Here is an 8,250-nt window from a genome sequence, read left to right as displayed (position 1 = left end):
AATAGAAGCAGCAACCGACCCCCACCAAGATGACCCTGAGCCTTCTCTAGTCTCATGAGATGATAGCAAGCCACAGCAAGAGGTGAGTACACTCCACCGCTTTCTGCCACTATACGGATGCCAAGGAGACCGTGTGTCCCATTAAAAGGAAGTACTTCAGCCACCAGCTTTCCATGATGTCACCTTCCACTGTTCATGCAAACTATGGGGAAGTTGTGTATGTCCCTACTTTATATTGCCCAGTTTGTCTGACAAAAGTTAAGAATGCATTGCTAAAACTTATCAGATATCACAAACATGAGATCACAGCTGGTTTAATTATATGAGAAAAAGAAATCATGCCAGATGTAATTTAGAAGTAACTAGAGTGATTTGAACAAGTGATTTAAATGTATAATTTCTCCCAATTAAGCACCAATTGTACGGAACTATATTCTTTTGAAAGCCTAATAGCAGATGGCACTTATTAGATATTCAGTATCTGCCAGGTACTGTTCTAGGCATTTTGCACGTATTAATTCATTGAATCCTTACAGCAACCCTATAAGGTAGAATCCCCACCAAGAAAAGGCAATATCCACACAGAGATGTTAACATAACATGCTCTAGGTTAAGCAGCAGGCTTTAGGTTTCTGAGCCTCGGCTGCATCTTAGTCTGAATTGTAAGCCTGAAAGTCCCCTTCTGTTTAATTTATGAATAGAGGTAGAACCAGTATTCATAAGTTCATAGTGATAAAAATAAATAAAGCTTTAGAAAAAAATTCTTTTTCACAATAGACTGCCAAATAATAAAATAAAAATTTCATTAGTGAATGTTAAAACCAGTGGGTTAAATATTGACAAGAAAAAGCATATTTACATAGTCCAAAGATACTTCCTACAAATTAGTTATTAATTATGAGGAAAAATAATAACTTTCTAGTTGAGCCATCTAACATTTCATCTTAACTAAGTAATCAAAGGTAATATCACAATATTATGATAAGTCAGTATCTTAGGGTTTCTAATACAATGTACTGCAAGAGGTATGCTATTGCTTCTTGCATGTTCCTTGCAAAGCAGCACGACCTGAATTTAATCATAAACCACTATCAAATGTGGAACCTTTCAGAAAAGAGCTGTGTTGTAATCTTCAACTGTCAAGATCGACATCAAGAATACAAAGAAATGTTGAGGAACTGTTACCGATTAAAGGAAATTAAAGAGAATGGACAGTTAAGTTTGACCCATGATCCTGAATTGGATTCTGGATAAGAAAAAAGCAATAACTATTAAGAATAATATTAGCACAATTTCTGACATTTTAGTGAAATGAATATCAGAAAAAGTACTCAGTTTCTTCTAAATTTCCTGCTTTTGAAAATTTGACTATGGTTATGTGAGAATATCCTTTTTTCTTAGGAAATAAACACTGAAGTATTCAGAGAGGCAGAGCTACATGCTATATGGAAATATTCTCAAATTGCTTAAAGACAAAATAAATAATAAATCAAGAGGGCTTAAAAGCACTTAAAAGGGGATTCAAGGATGTCCAAAGAGAGGGGGACTTCAACTTGGAACTAACTAAGTGCTTGCCACTCATCACAAAAAGAATAAGCAAGGCACAGGAAAAGATTTACTTAAGAACAGCAAGGAAATTCACACTCAGAGAGGGTGCAGGAGACCCTCACCTTTCAGAGAAAAGAAGATGAGTGATGTGCCCAAGGGTTTTTTACAGATGATATAGATATAGATATAGATATAGATATAGATATAGATATAGATTCCGTGGGTGAGGGGGTGGGATTCTAAGCAGGTGTGTCATTGCAAGATTTTGCTGATTTGGGTAAGTTTACAAAGTTTCTTGGTGATCAAGTCTCATGGAAACCAGGTCCCGTGGCAATAACTCTCTACTTGAAAGTCAGAATTCTCCTCTTTGGTCAAACAGTCTGGCCATTAATTCTTGAAGGCAAATTGTGAAAGTTCCTCAGGTGAGAGATATTTTAATTAATAATGTGTCTCATCTCTTATGAACATACATTGAGTGTTCTGATGATCTTTAACCATAAAACTAAACTCCACAAACTTGTCATGATTTCTTAGAGGTCTCCATTTACTGAGGGTCTTTTTCCATGGGCATATTTTAGCTTACCTATCACAATAGGATAACTCATGATTAAATCACTTCCCAGGTCTCCTATTAGTATTAATTCACATTTAAAAATTTTTTCATCTGTATTTTTTAAAAGTAACTGCTGAGAATTATATCAAAAGCAAAATTTTACATATTCTTAGTATTGGTTCAGTAATTTCACCTTTGTACACTTATTCTAAGGAAATAATCATGGAGAAGCACATGATTTTGTTACAAAGTTATTTATCAAAACTTATGTACAACTATGGAAAACTGGAAACAAATTTTGCACCTAGTAATATAGCATTGTTTTAGGATCATGTTGTCATTAAAATGTTATTAAACAATAATACTTACTGTTAAGTGATAAAAACAAGATAGAAAATGATGCACCAAGAATGATTTCATTTCTATATATACATGCGCATGTAAACATACCCACAATCACACACACAGGAAAGTCTGCAAAACTAGAAATCGAAATGTTAATTGTGATAATTTTAAGGTATAAAGGAAAAAGGATAACCTTTAAGCTTTTTATTTGGCAGTACTTTAAAAGTTAGTTAAATCAAACACCAAAACAAAAACTTATAAAAACAAATACTTTTCTGGAGCCGAGAGTATGACTCTTTTTAAAAAATGACAGAAGTAGCCATAAATTTTTATGATACTCTCGGTTTCTTGTTAAACACCACACACACACACACACACACACACACACACACACCACATAACATCACTGCTTTCAGTGACACAGGACCCTGCTGCTGATGCTGGTGAGTGATGCTTAGAGCCTGACCCTGGGACTCTCCATTGGGGGAATGCATACCCAAGAAATTCTTTTTCCATTGCTGTGATCTGATGTATGGCTGTTATAAAAGTTAATGGACTGTGGGATTTGTTTCCTATATACCTCAAACCCCAAACCAAATGCTGCATGTTATGACGAGAAAATGCTATAAAATTGATTAGTATCTGTGGCAAGATCATTTATGCTATAAGCTGAATTTGCATTTTCTCTGTGTCAAGGACTTTCAATGGAATTCACTTCTGTTGTGATTTCATTCCCATGGTCAGTTTCTTACATACTACTTTAGGACCCAAATCTCAGATAGTGTGGGCTTAGATTCAGAAAATATTTCTGTTATAGTCTTGATTTGAGACTTTATTATAATCTATATTGGTTCCTAATAGGAATGATTAGTTATCATCTTATTAGTAATAAATGTTGAACTCTTCTACAAAATACTGGAGAATGACAAATGGCCAGAAAAGAAGCACATATCAAACATGGAACTACTGGGGATTGGACCCCTGCCTAAGGAATATTACAGCAGGGCTCTAGACTTGGAGAGTCTTTGAAGATACAGATTAAAGAGGCAGAAACAATGTTGTAATATGGCTTTTTATCCTTAGGTTGTGCATTCTCATATCAAAGATAGCAAATTGTTACCTTTGAAAAGTCAACTAAGATTTATGTCCTGAAACCTCCTACTCATAATTTCTAAATTACACGACACCACCAACAGACCCAGGAGTCATCACGTGCATTGGAGGGGGAATTAAATTTCAGTATAGCTCCTGTGTGTGTTCTTCAGTTCAACTTTCTGTTCCAAAGCCCAACCCATGTATAAAGAGGCCCTGCCCACTGATAAGGGGCTTATTTATATTCCCACAGCCAGATTCTCCCACTGCAATCTAGACTGCATCTTATGTAAGCATATGACTCACGTGTACTGGTACCTTTCCTGAAACTTGGGGTGAGAGCCAGCTTTCAGTTATCTGTGATATGAATGCCAGAGATGGCTAGAAGTGAAATCCAATGGGTATTCCTTCCTGGAATCAACTTAATTTTTCTATAGATTTTAATGAACATACAAAAGTCCAAAGAGAAAAAAGCAGAAAGCCTGGTTAATCCAAAAAGCTGTATAATCAACAACTGAACACTTGAGAATTTGATGTTGTCCATCTCTTTCCCAGACAAGATTCTAGATGAATATTTTCTATTAGCAGCCACCACCACTTCCTTAATCCAGTGCCATCAGGCCTACCTCCCACCACTACTAGAAACACATTTTCAACCTTCATGACACTGAGAAGTCAAAGCCAGAAGAGGCATTTTCCGTTTTCCGTGTGTGTGTGTGTGTGTGTGTGTGTGTGTTTCCCTTCTAGATTTCTTTTGTACTGGACAGTGTTGACTATTGGTGTACATCATAGATATTTTTTTCCTCCTGGGTTGCCATGTTTTCCTAGTGCCTTCCTGGTTATAACTATCAATAAGTCCTGTTAATCTACAGCATATATAAGAAACACCTCAAATTCAACCCAATTCATTACCTCCACTACTGCCAGCTTTGTCTTAGCCTTGTTGTAACTGAGGTGAGTGATTTAAATGCCTCCCATCTTGTTTTCCAGGTTTCTGTCTTGTCCCACTTCAGTCTATTTTCCATATAATAGATAGCCTGGTCTTTTAGAAGTACAAATTCTTTATTATCCTATCTCTAAACCTTGGATTATTTGTGATTGCATTTTTAATAATTAAAAGCAAAGCCCTACATGCTCTATACTTTCTACTCTTGACGGCCCCTCTGACTTCTCTTGTCACAGTCCTTAGAGCACGCACTGGCCCACACTGATCCTAAAATCTTTGGCACATTAGAGCCATTATTACTCCAGTCCAAGAATATTTTGGTGCCACACATTGGCCAAATTTGTCTCATTTCTCTATTTATCTTAATTTATCACCTCCATAGGACTACTTCCCTGACCACCCTAGCTAAAGCTACCCTGAAATCATAGTGTGATATTCTACTATCTTATTTTATCACCACCAATGAAACCTTAGGCAAATTACTTTGCTTCCATCTCCTCATCTGAAAAAAAAACACATTTTATGAAAATAGTTACACATGTCATAGAATTTTTGCAAGGATTTATCAAGTTATGATCAAAAAGCTGAACAATGAAGCTCTATATAATCAAACTCATGTGTTTGTTACTATTATTGTATAATAATAATAATAAATACTATTGTATTTAAATAAATAATTATAATTAATATAATTTATTTAATATAATTAAATAAATAATAAATACTATTGTATTTATTTTCTTTTTTCTTACTAGAATATAAATTTCAGGTTTTGTCTATTTTGCCTATCACTTATTCTCAAGATGGAGTAGAGTAAGGTCCTCAATAAGTATTTGAATGCTTGGATGAAATATTTAACCACTTACTTTGTCTTGAAAGACTTCTTTTCTTTTACCAGTTCTTTAAACAAAAACATTTCCTCAGACTCATTTTTTTTGTTTGTTTGTTTTTGTCTGATTTGGTTTAGTTTCTTTCTCTTTTTTGCTTTTTGCATTTTTCCCTATACTCTCATTCCTTAAAAGTGTTTAACTTGAAGTGTTTTACTGGTTTCATCCATAGTCTCTGTGATGAGGGTTCCCACCATTATAGCTTTAGTCACAACCAATACCCAAACTCTTCACTGGAAAGACACCACTAAGAAGGTGACTTGGGAGTCAGGACATCTAGGCTCTTCTATGAGTCCTGTAATTTTGCAAATCACAACCTTTCTGGAGACTATATTCTCTTTTTCATGTTTTGATTGTTTTGATGCCAAGGATCAAACCCAGGGCTTTGCACATGCTAAACATGCACTCAACCACTGAGATATACCCCCAGCCCTGTTTTCATGTAGGTAATAATTATTAATCGCTGTATTCCATCTCATGGAAATATGCATATAAACAAAGAGTTAATAGATGAGTGTTTTCTGAATTATAAAACTGTATGTTATTTTGAGGTAATACCAAATATAGTAGATATGCTATTTATATTATGCCCAGCTGTTATCTTAGATTCAACATGTTTAAACTAGAGTAATTTTCTTCTTTTCTGAACTGAATTATTTCCAACTTTGCTTTATTCCCATCTCTAAACAATGTATATATTCAATTATACCACTGTGATGTGTCAAACTTGGCCTCCTACTCCCTGTTCTCTCAAACAAAATTCCAATCTTAGCCTTCCTCAATATACATCTTGACTATTTACAGCATTCCATTGACTGGCTTCTCTGTCTCCAACCTTTTTCTCTCAGTCTTCTTGAATAATCTCTGCAATCTTCCCAAAACACTAACTGTAGTAGATTCCTAGTATTGCTACAACAAATCTCCATTTATTCACTAACTTAAAACAACAGAACTTACTACCTTATAGATCAAAAGTTCAACTCATCTTCATTGGACTAAAATCACAGTGTTGGTACTTCATAAAAATTCTTTTCTGGAGTCCATAAAGGAGAATTTTTGGCCTCACCTCTTTTGCCTTCCATAGATTACCAGTATTTCTTGGTTTGTGGCTCCTTTCCTTCATCAGAAGGTGGGTCAAGTGCTTCTCATGTCATATCTGACTCTAGCTATGAATGACCCCCAATTTTAAAGCACTCCTATGGTTAGAGTGGGCCTATATGCCTACCTGGCTAACCTAGGAACCTCCAATCTCTAGGTCATAACCTCGCTCTCATCTGTAACATCCCTTTGCTATGTGAGGTAAATACTCACAGGTTTCAGGGATTCCAACAAGATCTTTTTAGGGGAGGGATGTAGGAGTTCTGCCTATCACACCAATTTATAGTGTTATGTCTCTGATCATGAGTTTCAAATGATTCCCTATGACCTATTAATATCAAGCTTATCTCCTCAGCATGACTTTGAAAGTCCTTCAAGTGAAATCCTTAACTATTCTCAAACTTATATCCTCTGCTAGTATAAGGATGGTCTGCTTTGTTGCTATATGGTCTGCTGATATTAATTCTAAGATTTTGTTAGCATACTTGCTAAGTATTTGAAATGTCCTACTATCTCTTCTTTGCTTATCAAAGTACTGTTAACTTTACAAATTCCAGTTTAAGTATTGCCTTCCAATAAAACCTTCTCTGTTGATATCACTTGACTCTAAGTTATTTGGCCTGGTACTCTCTGGTATATAGGGTGGACCTCTGTCATTCATCTGTTCAGAAATCATTCATTCTTCTCTGGTAATACACAGTGCTTTTCCTTTGGAGTACACTGTTGCTGTTGTTGTTATTTTCCATTAGATAAAAGTTGGTGCTTTTCTCAACTAAAATGCCCTCCCTTAGCCAAGGGGTAAGTCCACATTCAGAGCTAGGCAATGATATGTTGCTATCCTAGAGCATAAGCACCCCAAAAATAAAAATGGTTGGAGTTCACCATTTTTAAAAGCAGTAAAGCAGTTCATTAGAATGGCCCTGTTCTTTGGCTTTTACTTTAATTATATGGAATCTCATATTTGTCCTACAAAGTTCTTCTTGATTAAGGGTTAGAATATCAAGATTTTCAAAAGACAAAATTACAAGTACTGAATTCAAATTGACCAATTCATGACTATATTTCTCCTCAAATGGTCACAAAACAAAACATAAAACATAAATCCAGAACACTGCGGTATTACAGGTCCATGGTTAAGGATGAAGTATATTGAAGAAGATCTAGCAAGAGACTCAGAAGTGAGTATAAAACCAGGTGAGTGTAATATCCTCTAAGCCAAAAGAAAAAAGTTTCTACTTCCTTTCGTTTGCTCTCCAAGTTCTCAGACTTTGCACCCAATCAGTCTGTTGGTTCTGTAAGAGCCCATTAATTCTAATTATTTAGAATTCCTGTTTTTCCCAAGGAAATTTTAAGCTAAATTTGAGACTAACTCCTCACAATGTTTTGCAGCCCCTAACCTGGTCAGAATTTCAGGGGAATTGGGGGTCCTAAGACTTCATTTCTCCTAACAGCTCATTGCTATTAGTTACTTAACTTCTCTGTGGAATGATCATAGTTCTGGCTCCCACCTCTCCCTGCAGACTAATGAAGAACCCAAGGAGCTAAGAAATGGATAAAGTACTTTCTGGGCAGGGATAGGGATGTAGCTCAGTGGTAGAGTATACTCTTAGGATGCACAAGGCTCTGAGTTCCATGCTAAGCAACACACACACACACATACACACACACACACACACTCACACTCACACACACACAGCTCTACAGGTTATTGAAGCAGTATAGCAAGGAAGCTAACACTATCGTGATGCCTCCATGCATCACAGGGAACATGTTTTCTTCTC

Source organism: Marmota monax, unplaced genomic scaffold (assembly GCF_021218885.2).
Source record: "Marmota monax isolate L192 unplaced genomic scaffold, Marmota_monax_Labrador192_F-V1.1 WCK01_AAM20220418_F8-fsc00112, whole genome shotgun sequence".
NCBI classification, from domain to species: domain Eukaryota; kingdom Metazoa; phylum Chordata; class Mammalia; order Rodentia; family Sciuridae; genus Marmota; species Marmota monax.
This window is presented reverse-complemented; position numbering follows the sequence as displayed.